The 24437-nt window shown below is 41.6% G+C and overlaps 1 long non-coding RNA gene across 1 annotated transcript; it reads right to left on the minus strand.

Moving 5' to 3' along the window:
• Positions 1-18512: 18512 nt before the first annotated feature.
• Positions 18513-21152, minus strand: LOC131912677 (uncharacterized). The gene is made up of 2 exons (XR_009379675.1): positions 21021-21152; positions 18513-18700 (listed from the first exon to the last, which is right to left on the minus strand). It is a non-coding gene; the product is annotated as an uncharacterized LOC131912677 (long non-coding RNA).
• Positions 21153-24437: the final 3285 nt, after the last annotated feature.

Genomic DNA, 24437 nt, shown 5'->3' on the forward strand with positions numbered 1-24437 from the left:
GAAACCCTGGGAGATGGAGCGGAGGATTAGAGAGGGGGTAACGGAGAGGATTGAATGAAAGCAGGATAATGACATATAAGGAGATGCCACAAGGAAACCTTTCGCTTTGTCTGCTAACTTGAAAATTAATAAAAAGGATTTTAGGAAGAAAATCAACCTGAACCAAAAAAGTGGACAATTCTATTCCGATGAACCAGGCTGCAAGAGATGACAGCTAGAATTTGGCTAGGACAGCACCATTCCCAAATCACTGCTGATTTAGGACTTTGAGAATGTCCTTTATGCCACCCTGATACCCTGCAGATAATTTGAAATTTTCAGTGAATTTTAACATAAGTTCACTTTTCATGTGACATATAGAAATGGTTTATTTCTTATGTTATCTTAACTTCCTCTCCCCTAAGCTTTTGAAGAGCTCATAATATCCTAGGCCAAGAAACAAAACAAAACAACAACAAAAAAAAAACCTTTCTCGAGACACCTTTAGCAGAAATGCTCCTGGTCAAGGGACCAAAGTTTTGGTCAACTGGAAGTACAGTGGAAATACTGTAATGAGAAAGGATGTGTAAGTCTCTTTTAACCATAATCACTAAAGACACTCAAGTGTTTCTCAGCAGTCACTGAGAATGCATTGGAGAAGTGGGGGTGAGTACTAATATCATTTGCTTCCTCTGGGCAGAAGCTGGATGTTTTTAAAAAATAAGTATCCCTAATACAGCAGTTAGCGACCAGAGCGACTCATTCGAGAGGAAGCGTACATGATTAGATGAGTTCTCATCTTCTATGACCACTGTTAGAGTTTTTAAAATAAGGTTAGTTTCCTTTTCAAAGAATGACAGGAAGGAATGAAGCAGGGTGCTGCTTGAGAAGCCATCGAGGACATCAAGGTGTCCTAGTTGAACATCCTTGGTATTTCACTTAACCTATCAGAAATCCTTTCCTGAAAATGTGATCTGCCAATAATGATGACAATGGCGGAAACTTACATTTAGTCTAAAGTCACTTCTCAGGACAAGAAAGAGCAAGTGTCTGAGCATCAGCCATAAAAGTGAGTTGCAGCATCCAGGTCTTGTGGCTGGGGGGCTCAGACTGAGACTGATCAAAACAACTTGGTGGTTCACAAGCAGATGCCGTTTTTGTTTTGTTTGTTCAATAATTGCTCAGCATTACCTACAGGAGCTGCTGAGTACTGAATTGGGAAAGAGCATTTTGTTCCATGGGCCTCCAGAATGTATCTTCCCTATTCTCTCTGCAGTTGAGATCTGGGCCAGGAAAGTGCTGCTATTCAAGAATTCACCCAGGCATCTTTTTATGCTCTGCTCCAAAGCAATTTAATTGCATTTTTTTTTACACTGTAAGAAGTATGTCAACAGATGAATGGCAGTGTGGTGTATATACACAAAATCAAGTTTTATCAGCCATAAAGAAGAATGAAATTATATATTTTTGCAGGAAAACGTGCAACTGGGGATCACTATATTAGGCAAAGTGAACCAGACTTGAGAAGACAAATACTCAATAGAGTCTCTCATTTGTGGATCTTAGATTTAATTTATATATGTAAGATCGTATGAACATACATGAGTGGGGTGAGGAGGAGGGAGATGGGAGCATAGAACAGGAAAGCAGAAGTGAGGTTGGAGGAAGAGAGGGGACTAGCAAGGGGGATGGGAAGGAATTCAGAGTACGCAAGTGAATTTGACCTGAATGAAATGTCTTTGTGAAATTCATCACCATGCACAAAGAATGAACATTAATAAAAAAAAATTAAGCTCTTGATATGAGTCCTGCAAATACCACTTTTCTCCATTGTTTCATATTTCTAGAGTTTACACCCTAAGCTTTAAACTATAGCATTATTGGCACTACAGGAGATGATCCAGCTGATATCCCCCATTTAATCTAATTCTAGGAAGGTTTTCCTCCCTGCTAACCACACTCAGCTGGCCTTCCAATTTAATTTGGTTCTGGGTGGGCTGTCGTATTAAAACAGTTAAATAACACTAGACTGCCAGACAGCCAAAATCTTTGACATTGTGGTTCTGGCTCAGAGGGTCGAGTGGCAGTCAGCATGTCAAAAACGAACAAATAAAAGCAAAGTTGGACATGCAAAGCTGTTTTCTTTGGTTCTAGGAATAGGGGACCAGAACCAAGCAGAAACCTCCCAGGAATGAGGAACACATGTCGTGCAGTAGATGGCTGTGAAGTGTCCTGGCCTTCTCTGTGCTTACCAGTGACACGCATATGAATGACAGGGCTAGCATGCTTTAAAGAGCAAAGAAGAGATATTCCAAATTGTGAGAAGTAAGACCGCGTCTGTAAAGTTTCTTGCCGTTCTGCCATCCAACTGCACCCATGATCACCGTGTGACTACCCTTTAATTACAAGTACCTCAAAACTACCTTTTGCTCAGCGCTCTTAGTTCACCCAGAGACTACAGTTAAGTCTAGAGAAAGGTCCTGATGATAATGAGGATGATGAGATCAGAAATCAGAAATGAGTTAAGATGCCAGCTGTATCACTCAGCAAGCTCTATATATTTGGTTAATCCCCTTAACGCGGAGCCTTGATTGTCCTGCTCTCTAAAAGGGGGATAATAAGAATAGCTTGAAAGGATGTTGTGAGATTGAAGGCAGAATTTAAAAAGGATCTGGACCATAAATAGGTAATAAATGCTATTTTTACGGACATTGTTTTTTTTATTATTATTATTGAACTGTTAGCTTGGAGCTCTTTGAAGGAGACTGCCTCCTAGGAGTCATTTTGTCCTTAGCATAGAAAAGGATGTTTTAACATTTAAATCCATCAACATATAATTTGAAACTATTTTGATGAGAGCCAGAAAATGGCAGGTCACCTCTAGAATGTAACTTTAGTTCACTTGTACTGTGTTCTCATGAGGACAAAAAGTCTAAATAAATACAAAGAAGTCAGTCAATTCCGTTTTTGCCTTTTTTTTAAGTGGGTAAGTACAATCTTTAATTGAAAAAATAAATAATATATTTATATATAATATAAATATATTTTTATTAAATAAAATAAATATTTTTCTCATCTCAACATATTCAGCATTGCTCTGATAAATCTCTCAAAAACAATGAAGCTGGGGAAATATTTTCTTTTTAATGCTAGGACTATTGAAACCTGGGCCACTCACATGCTAAGCACATGTTGTACCAATACCTGCTGCTTAATAAGGTAATTAATTCATTAATTAAAATTAATTCTCTTTAAGGATATGGTTGAAAACATGAAATGTATACATGCTTCTTAAAATGGAATAATTCAATATTCTGGTTACTTAAATTATTAAAATCATGTGGCCCGGGAGAAAACTGAGAAGTTAAAATTCCCTACTCCCCACATATTAGAAACAGACTGAGTTATTAGGATCCAAAGTTCTTAGTTAGTTTACACAAGCAACCATTCAAAGGCAAACCGTCATTCTGCAGCCATGGTAACTTTCAACACTGTCCTCTGACTTGAAAGTCTGTAAGTAACAAAAGCTTTCTGTCGCTATTGAACTAGCACATCTTGCAGGCATGCCATCATTACAGATAGAAGAATATGTTGCTAGGTTGGTGTTTACATTCAAGTATCATGAACAGTAGTCCATAGAGATGGAGGTAAAATCCAGCTTGACTTGTCCATGTCCAAGGAGTTGTGTAGTTCTTGTCTTAAGCAATAGGGCCTCATCATCATTTTTTAGAGAGCAATCAATAGCCTTGGCAATTAGCTTGGGTTGTTTGGGGTTCCCATGAAGCCCCGTTGGCCAACAACTTGATTAGATGTAACCCATTCTCAGTACTGGAAACTTCATTAGGGTAAAAAATATTCAGTAAGGGCTCCATCTCCCCCATTATTTGGTAATTTCATTCATATCACCTTCATACATGTATATATTTTAGGAAGTTTCTACTGTACTAGGTTTCCATATTACCCTCCAAAGAACACTTTGTTTTAGCTGTCCATACCCATATTCCCTCTCACCCACCTCTTGCCTCCCTGTTAGATCCTTCCATCTTTGCGTCTCCTTCTGTTTCTAACTACTATTCTATTTTCCCTTCTTAGGGAGATCCATCCTTCACCCCTTTTCCCTTACTTTATACCTAACATAGGAGTTATGCAGATTGTAACTTGTTTATTGGAGATTTAACAGCTAACATCCACATATAAGCAAATACATACCATATTTGTATTTCTGGGTCTGGGTTACCTTACTCGGGATGATTTCTTTTTCTAGCTCCAGCCATTTACCATCTAATTTCATAATTTCTTCTTTCTAATGGATTAGCAAAATTCCATTGTATAAATGCACCATATTTTCTTAATCCAGTCACCTGTTGACATCTAGGCTGTTTCCAATTTCTGGCTATAAGAGCAGAGCAGCATTGAGCATGGTTGAGCAAGTGTCTCTGTAGTAAGAAGACATATAACCTTTGGGTATGTGCCTAAGAGTGGTATTGCTGGATCTTGTAGTGGATCTCTTCCCAGCTTCCTGAGGAACCACCACACTGATTTCCATAGTGGCTATACAAGTTTGCACTCCCACCAACAATAGATGAGTGTTCCCCTTTGCTGTGGATGATTGACTGATAAGTAAAGCGCTGATCAGCCAGTAGCCAGGCAGGAAGTACAGGTGGGACAAAGAGAGAGGAGAAGGGAGAAGTGGAAACCTGGGACAGAGGGAGACACTGCCAGCCGCCGCCATGAGAAGATGTTAAGATACCGGTAAGCCACGAGCCACGTGGCAATTTATAGATTAATAGAAATGGGTTAATTTAAGATATAAGAACAGCTAGCTAGAAGCCTGAGCCATTAGGCCAAACAGTTTAAATAATATAAGCATCTGTGTGTTTATTTTATAAGTGGGCTGCGGGACTGCGAGGGCTTGACAGACCAGGAGAGAAACTCTCTAGCTACACCCCTTACCCATATCTTCACCAGTTATCATTTGTTTTATTGATCTTAATCATGCTGAGAGGCATAAGATGAAATCTCAAAGTAGCTTTGATTTGTATTTCCCTGATGGCTAAGGATGTTAAACATTTAAGTGTTTCTCAGACGTTTGTATTTCTTTTTTAAAAAATGCTGTTTAGATCTGTAACCCATTTTTAATTGGGTTATTGTTTTCTCAATGTCTGGTTTTGTTTTGTTTTGTTTTTAGTTCTTTGTGTATTTTGGATGTTAGCCCTCTATTAGATGTGTAGTTGGTAAAAATATTTTCCCATTCTGTAGGCTGCTGCTTTGTCCAAATGACAGTGTCCTTTGCCGTGCAGAAGATTTTCAGTTTCATGAGGAACCATTGATCAGTTGTTGTTCTCTGTGCCCATGCTGTCAGGGTTCTGTTCAGAAGGAACAGTTCAGTCAACATTCTTCTCCACTTTCTCTTCAGGGTCAGTGTATCTGGTTTTATGTTGAAGTCTTTGATGCATTTGGAGTCGAGTTTTGTGCCAGGTGATAAATACAATTTTATTTGGATTCTTCTACATCCAGTTTGCCCAGAACCATTTGTTGAAGATGCTGTCTTTTTTTCCAGTGTGTATTTCTGCCTTCTTTATCAAAAATTGGATATCCATAGGTATGTGGACTACCATCTCGGAATTTAGTTCTATTCCATTGGTCAACATGTCTGGTTTTGCGCTAATACCATGCTAGTTCTGTTTTGTTTTGATATTTAGTAGAAGAAAGACTTTTCTACTGAATTAAAGTTTGGGGATTTGAAAGTTCTAAATTCAGTAACTAGGTCTTCAAAGATTAGAAAGGAAGATTTGAACATCCCAGATTGTGTAAAAGTGGGTGAGAGTATTTCACATGTCTGTGGGAAAAAGTGGGAAGGGGGAATTCAGCAAAGACTCCCTCCTGGGAGACAGAAGTCATACTGAAGAATCTGGATGGAGTTAGCAGGTTTGCATGGTACAGACTCCAGAAGGTCCTAGGAAAACAGAGGGACAGCAGCTGGGGTGAGGGAGCTTTTTGATTACAGTTGTAGTATTCTCACAGGAAGGCCAAATACTGTGTCTCACTGGGATCCAGCTTCCACAGAAGTTAAAACTAAGACTTGGTATGAAGACCACAGCAGCCCTGGCATTCTGTTTCACCATCAGCTACATCTTCACCAAGTGTCTATGCCATCCCGCAGATGCATCTCTATTCACCTCTCAGAAAGAAAAAATATTTGGTGAATTTATATAAATTTACCTACCTCATGAAGCCCTCTATGGTCTGCCGATCATAATTTGAAATTATGTTTCTCAAGCATTTGACTTCTCTTGGGGTGGGGGCACATTGTGCTAAAGAAGTTATGTGCCAGCTGTCTCCTAACATCTCCCTGTTCCAGATTGCATGGAAACCCCAGATTATTACTCAGCCTTCCTCTTGCAGCAATGAGACCAATACCTCCCAATCCTCCCTGCTCCAAACCTAGAGCACTGCACCTCAGAAAGAGATTAAAGTTGTAGCTGGAAGCATACCCAAGCTGGGGATTTACAGATGTTCAATAAAACCTACAGACAACACACCAAAACCCCTGCACTGAGCTGGAAAGGCACTCATCCAGTTCGGCTGGAAATAGGTCCATAGTGAGGAGAGAAACAAGAATCATGGCTGCTCCAGATGTGTTGGTTACAAAAGATGCTGAGGGGCTCAAATGGCATCTTTCAAGAATAGTAACTTTTTCAATTCATCATGGGCTGTTTTTCAACTTCAGAATCCTCACTTTGCCATTAAAACATTCACTTTTGTAAGAGCAGAAGAGCATTTAGCACATATCTTACTGCCAAAAAAGAAAGAAAAAAACACAGTAAGACAAGCTTGATGTAAGGCAGAGAACACAAATATCCTGAGAAGCCACTGAGTAGCCGAGCAGAGTGCATGGCTCCAACCAGGCATTCCCGCCTTATTATCCTTCCCTTGATTGCCCTATTCGGACACATTTGTAAAATGCATTACTCACCCCACCCTGAATTCCCCAAATGCAGCAGATGGCTCGGCGTAGTGTTTCAAATCAGATGTTAGTGAGGCAGAGAGCTAGCCTGAGCCCAGAGCATCTGGATTTTTCAACAAGCAGAAAGCAGAGCGGGTGAGTGGTTTGGAGAGAACTAAGGGGAGCTAGCACTCAGGATGTTCTCCAGACCCTTTAGTCAGAGGGGAAGATCACCCCTACCCCAATCCCAAACCACGTGACTTTTCTTCCTTGCACCTGAGCAGGAAGCAAGGACACAGGCTCACAGAGTATCGTTAAGTGCACTAGGTTTTTACAAGAGCCAGGAGTGGCCAGTGAATTCCTCTCTTCTACACACACAGACGAGATACTATCACAACTATTATATCTAAGTTCTTTGGGCATTATAAATGTCTTCCAAATAGCAATAAAATAAAGGAGAAGGGGAATTCTGTTCACGTTAGTAGTCGTGTTTTTCTCAAAAACCTCAGTAATATGAGTTCATGAAACGCAAAAAGGCATATTTCTGTGTTTCAGAAGATATATTTTCTCTTTTGTCCAATGTTTTTCAGGTACAGAGCTGTTGAATGGCCAGAGAGAGGCACAGGCATACAAATTACTTGTTTTTCTCAGTAACTGAAGAAGATTGAAGGGCTTGAGTAATTTCATAGTGTCCACTTGGATTCCTGTCAGCCTTATCAGGCTACCAGAGTGTAGGTGACAATTCGCTGCCCTGAGATCTTGGGCGAGCTGCCCAGTCTTCACAGCTTTAGCTTGCTGCTTTGTCAAATGAAAGGATAAGTCCATGTTGACTCCGAGCCTCCTTCTTGTTCTAAAACTCTCCTATACATGAAGCCCACCTGCCTTAGTAACGCATATAAACTACTTAATATGATGTCTGATGCAAGAGTGCTGTAAATGGTGGATGTTGCTATTAATAATAAAAACTTTCCAGATCTAGCATTGATGCTAGACAAAAATTCTTCAACCACTGTTTCAAGGGCAGTGTTCTAAGCTCAGACCCAAAACTTGGCCAGCAGTGGTCCGTGGAGAAGCAATGGTACCTGCTTACATCCTTGCCTCACCGACAGGAAGTGGACTGAGTAGTCCACTGTCATAGTGGCCACATTTCCGTATTCCAGCAGTTTCCTTTAGGAATTGTTTAGAATAGCAATCTAGACCCATAAAGGATTACCATCCCTGAAGCGTTTTTCTGATCTTAAGATCTGCTTTTCTTGGCTCTTAAAGTTATTAAAAAATAATGCACATTTGGGTACTCCACATTTTGATATAGCCTAAAAATAAACCAATGGCCATTTCACGTAAACTTGAGCACATGAGTACCTAACCTGGCTTCTCTTGCTGTTTTCATTTTATGGCACTCATTTCATTGGAGTGGTCACCTCAGAAAACCGATTCATCCTAGACTTCCCTTTCCCAACTTTGACCTCCCCCTTCCTCCTTCTCTCCCTCATACCTCACTCAACAGCTATACAGGGCCCTGCCCACTTGTACCCCGATCACGAGTATCTGTTGAGTAATAGCAGAAGCTCCCATCTCGAATGGTTACTGTATTCCCAACATTTCCTATGCGTGGGTAATACTCATACACATTGATAGGTCTTGTGTTGCTATGATAGGATACCAGAAACAGTATCATTTATAAAGAACAAAAAAATGTATTTCTTCATGATTCTAGAGGCTAGGATGTCTAATGGAAGGCTTGGAACCTGCCCAGCACCTCCTTGCTGTATCATCCCATGTCAGAAGGCCAGGAAGCAAGAGGGGGGCAGTCTTTGTAACGGCACTGATGCCACCCACAGGCCCTACTCACTCCTTAAAGGGCTCATGTTTCACCACGAGTTCATGAGACATTCAAGCCGTAAAAAAGTGCCATCATCCCATTTCACAGATTAAAAACTGAGGCACAAAGAGACAAAGCAACTTGCTCACAGCCACAGGGCTAGTAAGCGATGCAACTGCTTCTCAGAGCTAAGCTATTTGACTGCAGAGTCCAGTTCCCAGTAGCTATGGTATCTTCTGGAACCAGAGCACATTCATTGCATGTTGGATGAAATGGGCAATGTATCACTCACACTCTGCTTTTGTTTTTTTTTTGGGGGGGGGGGTTTCCTTAGTTGTTCCTACAAGTATTAATATTTTTTATTTTAATTGTCTCACCTCCCCAATCTAAGCATCCCTTGGAATTTTAGAGGGAGCAGGACAGTACCCTCAGAGACGTGCGAAGTAACTTACCTGCCCTTCTGTGGCAGCCTAAGGGCAGCCCATGCAGTTCCCTGCATGCTTCACGTTAACAGGAAGGGAAGTGATGGGGAGAAGAATGGAAGGCTGTGTTGAGGCAGAAAGCAAGGATCACAGAGGCGGCCAAGTTACAGCGGAGCAGAAGCAAGGTGGTAGGTGATCCCAGCTGTGTTTGGGAAAGGATGGGTTTTCCTCTGTTCTCGAGATGAGATGGAAGTGGTGATACCAATTTGTCACTATCACCCTGGTCCTGCTGAGTCACCAGGCGTACCTCAGTTGAGCAGGGGAAAGGAAACAAATTGACGGATTGGAGAGAAGTTTTGGAGAAGAATCAGCCCTGTATCTGGTTAGATAAGGATCTATGAGAAAGGAGACAAAGGCCTCTTCAGAAAGTATAGACAGACAAGAAGATGGTAATGATGCCAGTGACAGTGGCGGATGTGATGGATGCAGGCCTTGCCTCCCAGCAGCATATATTCTAAAGAAGACCTAAGTAGAAAGAAAGCTCACATCATCTGTCAAGTTCCAGAGAAGGAAGTTTGCTTGAAGTCCATCCAACACTTCTGTGAAAATGGCCTTCTGTATCCCAATGGATAAAAAGAATAACATAGAAATAAGTGGAGGAGAAAGTAGGTCTCCTTAGAGGTAGGAAAACATGTAATAGGATCTTTACCACAGAAATCTGAGGAAGCAATGAATCCCTAAACACGAGCTCAGAACCAGAACATGAGACATCGAGGCACTGTATGAGTTAACCTAGGTGATGTGTGAAGTAGTCTGGGCACTGTAAGGTAGTTGAGGCACTGTGTGAGTTAGCCTAGGTGCTGTGTGAATTAGACTGTGTGAGTTAGCCTAGGTACTATGTGAGTTAGCCTAGGTGCTGTGTGAAGTAGCCTAGGCACTGTAAGTTAGCTGAGGCACCGTGTGAGTTAACCGAGGCACTGGGTTTGAGTAAGCCTACGTGTGGCTACTGATAGCTTCAAAAAATCAAACTCGGCGCCCGGATCCGGGTGAGCTGGGTCAAGAGTGAATGAGGTCAGGAAAGCTGTGAAAATCAACCGAGACCATCCTTTTTCAAAATTTGGAAAGGAAGGAAAAAAATTAGAGGTCAGCTTGGAAAGTAAGTTTTGAGAAGGCTTTTCTAAGAGAAGGCAAAGTGTAACTTCTTTGTGGACTCAGGAAGAGAAATGATTGTAGGCAGAGGTTAAAGATGCAGCGAGGAAGGGCACTGCTGATGGACACGGCCTTGAGGAAGGAGACAGAGAAGAGAGAGCAGAGGTTAGCAGAGCCTCAGAAGAAGACAGCAAGGGCCTACAGCTAGAGCAGAATGTATGTGGTGTGGGACTAGGCAGGAAGAGTAACCGGGTACCCTATCTAAATATTGAATAAGGTCGGGAAGCAGCTCAGACAAGGAATGAGTACATCTGAGCCCCTCCCTAACCACCACCACCACATCACTACCACACCACCACACCACTCCCATCAGCCACCACCACCACCACCAGCCACCACCACCACCACCAGCCACCACCACCACCACACCACTACCACCAGCCAACAACAACAACAACCAGCCACCAACAACCACAACCACCACCACCATTCCACCACACCACCACTACCAACAACAACAACTTTCAGAGACCTGCAAACCAGCAAAACATCCTGAAACTTGCTGTTCTCATAAATCCGATACACAAATGGTATTTGCAAAGTCACACCCACATTTATCTCAAGAAACCAATAGAAAGTGTTAAGTGGCTCTGATTCTCCTTTTATCCTCAGAAACAGAAAAAATTCAGTCACCTGGCTGGATAGGCATTGTGCCAATTGCCTGCAGATAATTCCGTTTATTCTCATGTGAAACAAAACAGGAAATTATTTAAATTGCTTCCCTTCTAGGGATGTGTTTCCGTGGCAGTCAAAGTGTAAGAGGGAGGAAAAGGAAAGCAGTGGCAGAGATATTTATTGAACAACCTACTGTGTTCCAAGTACCTTAGATTGAACACAAGATACTTTTTGCCATGCAACCCCAACACTCTACAGGTCAGTGTTAATACCTTGTTCTAGATGAAATGGAGCTGAGACTCAACATGGTCTCCAGAGTGGCTCCTCTTTGGCATTACTCCCTAGGTTGTTCACGTCAAGAGGCTAGCTTGACGGCTTTTAAACACTCCTGACACCATAAATGCTCTGGGTGCAAGGCTGACTAGAGCGTCCCTTCCCCAGGATTGATTTTCAGAAAGGTCTTGGCGTTTCATCATTCACACGGAGCATCTGAAGCAGACATGATCTCAGATGCTCTTCTCGTGCAATCTCTCTTGCAGCCGTCTGGCCCTCAGCCCCTGCTGAGGGAGCAGGCCTAAGTGCCTTGATGTCATTCCTCAGTCCATTAATCATAGCTCAATGGATGTCCCAGGGTGGCCAGTTAGCTATTGTGTAACAAAATGCCAGGCAAAACACAGGTAGTACACCACTCTAATGGGCTCTGTAAGCAACAGCCATGGGCTTGGCTCTGGTGTAGTCAAAGCCATGAGAAGAGGAGGTACAAATAGGGAGAGAAAAAAATCCACAAAGCAGAGAATGGAATGGAATGGGATGGAGAAACAACCCAGATGGACCTGAGGAACGAAACAGTTGCCATTCCTGACTCTTGTCCCTTCAGGCTACCTGTACTTCATCAGGGGCCCTCTTTGTCCCTGATCCTGTGATTGCAATGTGGCCGTAAATAAGCCCTACTGCTGGAAAAGGTATCTGGCTGTCTATGAGCAGCTGTTGACTAATCCCTCACCTAACACAAAACAATGCACCAACAATAAAGCAGCAGTTAGCATTCAATGCTGTGCATTTCAAGTCTTGTGTTTCCTTAAGTCATTTGATCCACACACTAAGGGGTTAATTTCTTTTCATATCATGGTGCAGAGAAGCTAGCATGGAAATGTCTTCAAACCCCATTGTAAATTCATTCCCTAGCACATCACACCTTACCTTCACCCCCAGATAAACTCTACTTTGCCTGTGTTTCAACTCAGAGTTAACTCGGGTCTTAAATCCAAGAGGGTTTCCTAACTAGTTTAATTGGTGGGTTGGGAATACTTCATTTCTTTTCTAACTGTAGAAAAAAGTTGAAAATAGCTACAGAAAACAAAATTTATTCCTGAACCAGAAATTAAAACTTAATAATGTGCAAGCAAACTGTATTGAGCTTTTATCACATTTTGCCCTTGCTGAACATTTTTGGCTCCAGCAGCTGCTCTGTGAAATGTAACTGTCACTACAGTGAATAAATAAGCAACTATTGCTGTAATACAGCTGCCCTTATAACAGCGTTAGGGTAAAGCCTTTAGTGGAGCCATAGCCCTGAGGAGAATGGCATTCCTGTTGAATACGAAGTGAACTCATGCCACAGCCGGCCATCATTCCAGTTCATGCTGAGTGGCAACTGAGCTATGTACTGCATGGCTTCCATCCTTCCCTCCTAGTAGGCTCAATTCCAGGAAAGTTTTCTCACCCAAACTTCCTTCTCACTCCTCTGGAGAAATTGCCACTTCTCTGTCTCATCCTATGTACTAATCAAGGGTCTCTAGAGTTGCAATTCTCAACTGTGGGTCGTGACCCCTCTGACAAACCTCTATCTCCAAAAAAATATTTACATTATGATTCATAAGAGTAGCAAAGTTGGAGTTATGAAGTAGCAACAACAACAAAAAAAAAAACTTTATGGTTGGGGGTCACCACAGCATGAGGAACCGTAGTAAAGGGTCCCAGTAGAAGGAAGATTGAGAAGTACTGCTCTAGAGGAACAGAACTGAGAGAATGAATATACCACAAGGGAGGATCAATTCAGTTGCCTTACAGGAGGGGCTGGGGAGCCCAACAATGGCTGGCTGTATGCTAGAGAGGCTGAGCAATTAGCTGGTAGATGCTCTGTCCAGGGGACTGAATATGGGCAGTACCAACCTGGTGCTGAGATCTGCAAGATTCCTGCTAGTCTGTCCACATTGGTAGGACTAAGAAGCTGGGTTCTGACGTCAGCAAAGGACAGTGGCAGCAGCAACAGGATAGATGGACTCACCAGCAGGAGGGCAAGGCAGGCAGCTGGGCAGCAGGGCTTTCCCTCAGACCTCTTTATGTGCTGACCTCTGCTGGAAGGTGCCTCCTACTCTGCAGAAGGACCCTCCCCCTCAATTAATCCTTCCTGAAAACCCTTAGTTGACTTCAGATCCACTCAAACTGACAAGCAAGATCAGCTATCACATCCTGCCTCTCTGGCCGACCAACTAGAGCCTTCTCTCAGGATTTTGCACAATACAACCCAGAAAGAAGCAGCACTGAGGAACGGAGGACTTAAACAAATGAAGAGTTCCCAGTAGCCCTTGCTGTCTGTCACAGGGAAGACAGCAGCCTTCAAGAGAGAAAGCGGTTACACTGGCAGAGACAGAAGCATGCACAGCCCGGTCTCTGGGCTCAGCTATGTCACTGACCTGTGCCCCCACCACCACCATCCTCTCTCCTAGGCCAATAAAACCTCATTTGTCTAATTTGGCTTCTGTTTCTGTCACTTTCATCTAAAAGTACTGATAGAATCTTATCACTTACCTTCAGTGACTTGACCGTTTTGCACAGAAACTGACATTATTATGGCATTTTTTTTTTAACCATTGTCTTTTCTCTGACAAACATCTGTCTTCTTACTACCAAGATTAGCATTTGAACTTTAAAATTTTTGAAAATGCCCTAGAATCAGACCCAATGGGTGCACATATGATCCACATTCCCTAGATTCACAACAGCCACATCCAGCAACCCTGCTCATAACCATTAAGGATGTTTTGGTGCTGAGAGAAACCTAACTGATTTGTTCCCTTAAGAGTGGTCCCATGACAGTTGGGTGAAAAAAAAATGATACATGTGGTCTGCACATGAACCAGTGTGACATAGAAAAGCAGAAAGTTATACTCTATGACCAAAGATCTATTTGACACCGTGACATGGGTCAATCATGTCAACTAGGGTGTCAAAGGCAAAAAACAGTGCTGACCAAGCCTGTGGGAAGATAAAGTTCATTGAAAGCTAGAAAAAGCTACAGCAGTAAGAGATTAATAGTTTCTTGCAGTTCTTATTCCTGTAATCAATGGTACCAATGAGATGAAGATGAGTTTTTGTCTTTGTTCTATGAGTCTGCTTATTAGTGGTAGTCTATATAATATTTCAGAATCTTCCACCACGTGGACTTACTAGGAGAGTATGATCAGTCTAAGTGAAAGGGAAATGACAAAAACCAGAATTTATGCCATCATAGGTAATTTTGGTAATTGTTGGAGAAGCTTTTAGGTTCTTTTCAAGCCTCAACTTACACTTCAATAGAACATCCTTGTTGAAATCCATTATGGCAGGAAACATGTCTGCTAGATACCTCTCTCTCTCTCTCTCTCTCTCTCTCTCTCTCTCTCTCTCTCTCTCTCTCTCCCACTAGGATTCTTTTTCTTTTTTTAAAGACTTAGTGTGTGTGTATGTGCATACATGCACAAGTACCCTTAGAGGCCAGATGTTAGAGCTCCCAGAGCTAGAGTTATAGCCAATTGTGAGCCAATGATTGTGGGTACTGGGAACCAAATCTGGGTCCTCTGCAAAAACAGAAAGTGTTCTTATCCATTGAACCATCCCTTCAGCTTCCAGTACCATCTTGGAACTCTTTTAAAGGGAAAATGTCTATTCTTTGGCCTTATTCAAGTCAAATTCAATGGCTCTTGTATTTGAGAAACAGCAGCAGCAGCAACAACAAATCTGTGAGCCTCAGATTCCAGGTCTAGCCACTGACCAGCTCTATCATTGCGACATGCACTTGTTCCAAATGACCAATGTCACCTTCAGCCCAGACCTACTGAACCAGCACCTGGTGCCCACATGACTAACAAGTAGATCACAGGTGATGAAACACTCATTAGCATATTTACTGAAAACGAAGATTCTCAGACAGGGCCTCTGAAGACTTAGATTTTTCAGGTCTGAAATGGGCTCAGGAATCTGAAAATTTACCATGCATATCTGGCCATTTTGATTCAGTGGGCTGAAGAATAACACCTTAAAATACTAGGAGGTGATTACAAACCACAGAGCTCCTTTAGTAGCAGTTGACACAGTTTCTTATCTTCCTGAATTTTTGAGACAGTAGGGAAAGGAAACAGAAGAAAAGACCATCCCCTTATAAGATGAATGACAGTCAAAGAAAACAGCCATCAACTTGTCATCTGTCTTTTTCCCCTGGCATATTCTGAATGGAGCAGGAGGAAAGACCAAGAAACATGGAGCCAGAAGTAAAGAGAATGGTACAGAAAAGGGGCATCTTATCATTGCCACAAGCTCCCCACCATGGCTGTGTCAAGGATTGTAGTTCAAACAATACAAAATAAACAGACTCTGTGTGAAAGAACCTTCACCTTCTCCTGAGAGACTAGAAGATTCTGGTAAGTAGAAAGCAGATGTTCTTAAATAATTCTTAACTAAGAAGGCAGAATTATAATAATATTGGCTGTCCTTAGGTTAATCCATAAATATTGTGAAATTTACAAAACTATACTTAAGTTTATCTGAAAAAAAATGAGAGCATGTAGAGGCAAATTAAGAGGACTGTAGCTTTATCAGATACAAGGATGCAATGTCAAGGGAATAATTTAAACTTTTGTTACAGATGCCAATATAATGAGACCCTAACAAATACAGATATACAGATACTAGGCATTTTATAAGGTAAATAGTTATGTACTAAATAAGCATGCTTATTGTGTAAATAAATGTTTAGAAAATATTTAATAGGATTGAACCATCTGAATAACAATTAGCACCAAATGAAAAACTCTGCTAATATAAAACTAAACTTAAAATGACATAAAATTAAGAAACATACAAAAATGAGCAGGTCGATGCACTCTTTAATTATTAAGCAAGAATGAGAAAATCCTCCTCTCTAAATATGAAGCAAAATCCAATAGCCAAAAAAGGATTTCAAAATTTGAATACATAAAACTTCATTTCTTTTGACAAAGATAACAATAAAAATTTTAAAATTTATTAAAAATTATTGCATGTAACAATATTAAATCAAATGAAATAGAGAATATTGCAAAAAATGAAAAAAGTAATACCAATCATTTATGTTAAAGCAACTCTAAATACAAGAATGCACTTAACATTGCCCATAATGAAGTACTTATCTAAAAGAATTAAATGCCACTTTTAGAAATCAGAAATACATTGAATAGACTCATAATGCTTAACCCCCTTAACCCCATGCATTTTGGGTGATATTACAAATTAACATAAATCTTTTTATTGCTGATCCCTCAATATAATTCAAATGAGATATTCTAATGCCCTTTGGCCACTAGATTCCAGATACAGTGATTTATCCTTCAAACATATTTCATTATTTGTATAAGGTATTTGTAGCAACATTTTAATGCCAAAACTCTAAAGACATTCTTCAGTGGAAAGTCAATTTAATGATTTACCATCTATGCGATAAACAATGGTACAACTTAGAGAAAGAACAGAGTAGATCCACATGTGGATGGACAGTGTCCACTCTGGATGGGTGGTTATACAATGTCTGCACAGGGGCAGCTAATTTCAGATCAGGATTGTCAGCATCCTTCTGGATACAAAGCATGGCATCTGAAAATGTCCTGCCTCAGTCAACAGCGTATTGTCCTATTAATGAATTACATGATCCTCAGTGAGGTTCTTGACCTCTTTGTGCCTGTTTCTACACACATAAAATGAGAATGTCAAGAGCACATGCTATGAGAAGTTCCTGTGAGGATTGAATACAATAGTCTATCAAAACCCTGCTCACTACCTTGCTCACAGAAAAGACGTGATCCCACTTGCTGTGTGTGTCTCTGGGAAGTGGAACAGAGTCTACAAGTAGCCTCAAACTTATTTTACACTTTTCCATGCTATTTGATTTTCAGCTCAAGCACATTATTACTCCTTCAATAAAAAATTTCTCAGTTTAAACTTAAACAGTCATATCAGAGATTGATTTAAAAAGACTCTTCCCTGAGTGTTTGTCATATTTTCTAAGTTAAATTCCCCCTCTATATAAATGCCTATAGTCTTTCCTCAAATAATAAAACCAAACGGCAGCTCCCCAGCATCCGTAAATCCTGTACCACCCATCCAGACAGGAGGGTTGCATTTGCCTGCCAAAGGATAACCACAATGAGGCATGAGGCTTTAGCTGTCTTATTTGTTGTTATAATAAAGCATTATTCATTCATTCTCCCAAGCATATAAGATGAACTGACCTTGGTAGCATTCTTTAGGAGTGAGGAGACTATAATCCCAATATCTAATCATCAGAATCAAAATCTGATTTCTGGATCATCAGAAAAATCGGCCTCTTCTGCTGCCAAATGATCCTCCTGCTGACCACATTTTCAGTCAATCAGGATATAATCCTATCACGGGCAGTGGGGGAGCATGTGGATTGCATTTTGTTTCATAGCTGGTCTGAACGTGATTACTGCTTGCCTCACACAGCTGTACCATCAAGTCAATAAGGATTTTCTACACTGACTGTTTACGTTGTGCCTACTGTATAGAGGAACACAAGTGATTCCAGTTTGCTACACAAAACCCAGCTCTGTGGAGAAGAGATTAGAATCTGTTCACCTTCGCTTGTTCAGGAAAAGTCAGGTGACCCACCCACCAGCCAGGAAGATGTTTCTCTTAGTCTACATAGAAGAAAACACATCAGCACTAATTGGACCTAGCAATAGTCTTCCAAAACTGAGCTTTTAAGTGGTCTCTACCACTCAAAGCACGAGTGCCAGGAGAACTGCAATCTTGCATACTATTCTTTGCAGAGCCCCCTATTTCTTTAAAACACATATAACAGCTTCCCTTGGCAAGCCCAGAATTACTGGACAAAGTAACCACTAGCTCACCAGAGGTTTATGGACAGAATCAAGCAACTACAGCTATCAAAGTATTTCCCAATCCCAAGCTTTAACTTAGTCCCTGAAACACGGGACCTGTTACTTTCCCCAGAGCTTCAAGACCTTGGGGCTGGCTATGAATAGAAGACGCAACACTGCAGGTAATTCTTTCTTGTTAAGGCTTGAACCTTGTCATGGAAGTAGAAATGGTCTTAAGCATTTCTGGAGTGAGACAACGTGTAGGCAGTCTGGAGAAATTGGTAATTACCTTTTTATCCAGTAAAAAGCATACCTCAGAAGAGCAAATAACACAGATATTTCAGATGATGTTTATTTTCTGGTGCTTTAACAAAACATTTAGAGACTAATTTCTAGGAAGTTTATTTTAGCCCACGACTCTTGAAGGCTGGGAAGTCCATGAGAGCAGTGCTGGCAAAGGCCTTGTGCCCCTTCTACTCACAGCAGAAAGCTGAGGGCAAGGGAGAGGGCAGGCTCACCATAGTAACTTGCTCTGTAGTAATGAATCCAGTACAGAAATAGCAGTAACTCACCGCTGTAAGAAAGGTGAGAATGTCTCTTATGGATCTAGTCATCTCTTTGGGCCCCCACCTCCCTACACAGCCACAATGGCAAATCAAATTTCAATACAAGCTTTAGAAAACAGAAGAAAATTCAAACCATAGCAGGTACTGTCTCAAGAACGGCTCTATAACAATGTCTTCCTTACATAAAGGCTAGATAGCTCAGAAGGAAAAAACACAAAACTTCCATATGAAATAATAATGCTAATAGTAATAATAATAGCAATAATAAAATAGCCTCTCATTGATTCCAGGATTCTGGCCAGCCATGCACTCATTTCACAGCCAAACAGCTAGCAAGTAGACAGTAATCACCATCTCCATTTCTTCATCTCTCACCCCCTAATCTGACTTGTGTTCCTACCATTACATGGTGACTTCTCAGGTCAATGTCACCAGTGAATGCCATGCTATCCAATGTAGCACTCATTTTTTTCTGATCTCATTCAACTCAAATTCTTTTTTATTTTGCATATATAAGTATGTGTATGTTCACATGCATGAGGCATGCATGTATGGATGGGTGCATTTTGGGGGATGTATGTGTACATGTGTGTTAACTCAAATTTTGAACTTTCATCCTATAAAGTACAGAATTTTCCCCCTTGATTGGGTTATCTACAGTCAACCACAGTCTAAAAATATTAAAAGGAAAGACAAACATAAACATTAAAATTTAAATTGAGCATCACTCTAAATGATATAACAAAATCTTTTGCTGCTCCTCTCCATCCCTCCCAGGATGTCAACCATCCATGTGTCTAGTGTATCTAGGCTGTATATGCTACCTGCCCATTAGTCACTTAGCTGCCATATTGGTTATCAGATCAACTGTACAATGCTTGTTTAAATAATCCTCTTTTACTCGATAGTTATCTCAGAGAGTAAGAGTAGCATGGTAGTTAACATTGTAAATTTGACAGCATCCTGAATCACTTAGAACAAACTTCTTGGCATGTCTCCTTCCTTCCTGAGTTACCTGTGTCGGGTATTTTATCACAGCAGTCAGGGAGGGAGAATACCTGGATATCACAGTTCTGGAAAGAAGACAGAAATAAGAACTAAGCCTGAAATGGGAACTCTGCCTAACCCAGACTTTAAGAAGGCACCAAGTATAACACACTATGTCTGCCCAGCCCTCTGTATAACTGACTGTCACATTGAAAGTTTTATCCATGCTCTTGTCTGTAACATAACAGGAAGTCCTCAAGAAAGGCACCAGGTCACGAAACAGAAATGCCAAAGTGACACAAAAACCTCCCAAGAACTACTGAAAAGATTTGGATGGAGGAGAGGGCTGTTGTGGAGCTGGCCTCTCAGCTGACACTCAACCAAACAAGTCCACTGAAAGGTAGAGACCTTGAGTCTCCAGTATTTCTAGCTCAAGGGCATAAGACTGATATCTTTCTGAGTATTCTGGACACAGAAGCCATGGGTGAAGTAGAGGCCCTATGTAACTGCATTCTTCCCAGCAGAAGGACAAATGTACATACAGAAGGTACTGCCTAGGGCTACCTGAGAGACCAATATGGAGACTAAGAACCATCAACTTCTGGAAAACAAGAGAAAAAGAGTGGTTGGACAGACAAAATAAAAAGATATATACAGATACACATAAAGAGGAGTCAAGGGTAAAGGTTTCTTAAGATTATTGTTAGGGGGTTCCACATCCAGTTTCCAAAGGCTCTATGTACTGGGTTACATACTTGGGAGCTGGCTTTGAAGACCTACTGAGCCTACAAAGTACAAAGCCATCTTATGAAAAACTCATTTAAGTAAAAACTATTCTTATTTTTTTTTCTACTTATGAATTGTGCTGTGAACATGAAAGGCCAGAAGCTGTGTCTGGCATGTTGGGAAAAAGAGGATAATAATAGAAAGAGGTGACCATCACCCTTTCCAAGGCAGCTCCTGACCTGCCAGCAGCTGAGAGAGAGGAGAATGCTAAATCTCACCAAGTTAGGTATCACACTGAACTGAGTGTTCTAGTTATAGATCAGAGACTAGGACAGTCCACAGTGGCAATTTGAATCAGTGAGTCAGGCAGCAGATGAGGGGATCTTGCTGAGTAGTGACCAGCCTTTCTTGTCTGCAGAATTTGAAAGGGCTAATGATGAAGACAGGAAAATGCTCCAGAGAGGCCAAAACCAAAGTGATTTGCGGTTCCCTGTGGACCATATTCATGGACACTTGATGTCAAGAACAATTAGCCACAGATATTTTGGGCAGGAATCTGGAAGTGCCTTACTGAATAGATACTTGAATTTACAGGAAATGGCCTGAAAGACTTACAGGTGAGGTCACTATCTCATATCATTTGCCTTGCGATCCACGGAGATGAAGAATTGGGCTCTCATGGAGATCGCAGTCATCGCTGGTGGTCACCCCCAACACCCACCTTCTAAGTGAGAAGGGCCAAGAAGGCTGTTCTATGAATGCCTGGATTCCTTATTAACTCAGCATTCTGAGAATTCTTAACAACTGTCCAGTGTCGGTGATTCCAACAGACTGTATTTCAGTGAAAAACACATTTTTTGTGTGTGTTTTGTAATTCTATTTGGGCAAACTGGAAGCTTAATTGGCTTTCTAACCAGTCAGATTTCTACATTCAAGTCTTAACCATAGTTTACTGTTAACTGCACCTTCAAAGAGGCTATGAGGTCTGAAGTAATAAGTTTTGACTCAGTTGACTGGGTTTTTGTTTGTTTGTTTGTTTTGTTTTGTTTTAATTGTTTGACTTTCAGGAGCTGGAAAGACAGTTCAGTGGCAAGGAGCACTGGCTGCCCTTCCAGAGAAGCCAATTTCAGTTCCCAGCACGTACATGGCTGACATGGTCCATAATTCCTCTTTTTTTTTTTTCTTCTTTTTTTGGCTTTTCGAGACAGAGTTTCTATGTGTAGCTTTGCGCCTTTCCTGGAACTCACTCTGTAGCCCAGGCTGGCCTCGAACTCACAGAGATCTGCCTGCCTCTGCCTCCCGAGTGCTGGGACTAAAGGTGTGCGCCACCACCGCCCGGCTTATGGTCCATAATTCCAATGCACTTTTTTGGTCTCTGTCAGCACCAGGCATGCATGTAGCACACAAATATATATGCATGCAAAACACTACTTGACTTTTAATTGGGATACAAAAGTTATATTAACAAACATTTGGCTTTGTACAAATGTTTGTACAAAGAGAGAGAGAGGGAGGGAGAGAGAGAGAGAGAGAGAGAGAGAGAGAGAGAGAGAGAGAGAGAGAGAGAGAGAGAAGTCTAGGAATATGCCACAGCTTTCATTTTCTGCCACAAAAGGGTAACAAACTTACCCAACACAACGAAGGGATTCAAAGAGGGAACTTAGATGGGAATCACTGATTACATTCAGAAGTCACACTTGTTCAAAGCAGTGCTAAACCCAGCTCAGAGCCTGCCACCGAAGCTGTTCCATATGTATTTGATCCATGTAAACAAAGTAATATCAAAATGCCAGCTAATGTTAAATATGGTATTTAACATGTATCACTTTTTACACATTTCATGCTCCATTTAGTGGTTCAGCAGCTCTGAGGTATGGGTACTACCGTTATCTTTGCTTTGTAAATGAGGAAACAGTTTCACAGAAATGCCTTAAATGCAAGATCTAGTCATTGAATTGAGACACTAGACACTGAGCATCCAGAAGGAACCAAACGGAGCTAGTAAGAAACGGAGGTAGAGTTCATGCCCAGGCAGCCAGGCTCTGGAGAAGAACCCTTTACTTCAATGGTATTGACCCTATCAAATGACTAAGCGTTTATTGAATATCTACTATACCCTGATGCTAGGTATCCAGCAACAGGCAAGCTAGATACAACTGCTCTCACCTCTAGTAGTTTGCATACAATGAAGGAAAAATAATAACAAACAAGCAAGTCAGTAAATAAATAGACACCAGAGCCATGAAAGGAGAAAGTACAAGCAAGGACACTTTAAGGTAGGGAGTGGGGATGATCTCTCTGAGGAGGTGACATTCAAGACGACTTCAGGTGTGAAAAGGGGCAATCCAGACACAGCGAGGGGATTTTAAAAGTCAAGAACAATATCAGTCATGTCACTGATCTTATAAAATGTGCTGTAGATGGAAAAGGGACTTACAGAGGTGAAAATGTAAGGTCCTTTATGTCCTACACTTCATGAAAGATGTCAACACTTAGTACCGGGAAGAATGAGGCTCCACATAGGCAAGCCCCTTCCTAGAACAGGGACTAGCATAGGGGATGTTCCCCAGTGCTAAGAATTTAGTAAACCCCTAGGACAGTCCAAGAACGTCTTTGTATTTTTATGGACAGTACGTAGCTCAGGGGTGTAGCCGGAGGTTTCTCGGTCCCACCTGGTCCCACGGTCCTGCAGCCACTTAAAAGATAATCACTCAGAGGCTTATATTAATTACAAAATGTATGGCCTATGGCTTCAGCTTCTTGCTAGCTAGCTCTTTCATCCTAAATTAACCCATTCCTATTAATCTATATGTTGCCATGTGGCCATGGCATTACCGGTCTGCTGGCATCTTGTTGCTCCTTGGACAGTGGCTGGCATCTCCCTTGATTCCGCCCTTCTTCTCTCTGTATCTCTGCTTGGACTTCCCACCTGGCTGTAAGCTTTCTTGCCATAGGCCAAAACAGCTTTATTTATTATCCAATGGGAGCCACACATATTCACAGCATACAGAAAGACATCCTACAGCGCAGGGGTGATTCTGTCTCCTATTCATTTGAGACTTCAATAAATACAATTTGAAGGTAAGAGGAGAGGAAGAGAGATAAGTTAAACTACATTTTTAAAAGGGAAGGACAGAGACAAGCTAGACGGATAAGGCACTTGCCACCAGGGCTGACCACCTGAGTTCCATCCCTGGTACCCACATGAGAGAAGGAGAGAATTGATTCTCCCTTGTGGTACCCACAAGTTGTCTCTGGTGTGCATTTACACACACACACACACACACACACACACACACACACACACACACACACATATGCATGCACAGAAAGACAACTTAGAATAATATTTTTATAGGAAGGACAATAGATGGGAACAATGGGTGGTTGGGAAAATGGTTCTCAGCATAGCTTGAAGTTGTACCCGTTTCTAGAACATAATGCCGTTCTTGGAATTAGAGCGAGGAAGATGGGGGTTGGAAGGATCAGGAGGATGGAAGTGAGGGGAGGGAGGGAAGAAAGAAGGAAAGTAGGAAAGGCGAGGAGATTATAAATATCTTGAAGTTTTGGAAAAATATGTATGCCTACAGCTCACACAGGTGCAACTTTGTGTTTAGGATTGTACTACAGAGATTTGAGTTTTCTGTGGATCCAATGCCAAGAATAAGAGGGTAGAGCAGATTTCCTGGGGGTATAGTCCGGACTAACACATATTTAAAACTAGGGTTGGGGAATGATATCCTCATGTGATCAGAGATCTCTGAAGAGTCACAGGATAGAGAACAGCTAAGCGCCAGCCATGTTAATGTCGTTGGTCCATGCTGCTGACTCAGGCCTCCAGAAACCTGAGACCCGTGTGGACATTTGTAGTCTGTGCTGCTGCCTGATGCCTTTGTGATGTCCTCAGGCTTTGCTGCCTCAGGGTGCCATGCTGATGTGAGTGACACGTGTAACCACCTGAAGCCATGGGCTCATGGTCCATGCAGCCACTGAGGGTCATGAGTGGGTCAGTGTTCCTGTATAGCCCAAGGC

The sequence above is a fragment of the Peromyscus eremicus genome, chromosome 6, assembly GCF_949786415.1.
Source record: "Peromyscus eremicus chromosome 6, PerEre_H2_v1, whole genome shotgun sequence".
Classification (NCBI taxonomy): domain Eukaryota; kingdom Metazoa; phylum Chordata; class Mammalia; order Rodentia; family Cricetidae; genus Peromyscus; species Peromyscus eremicus.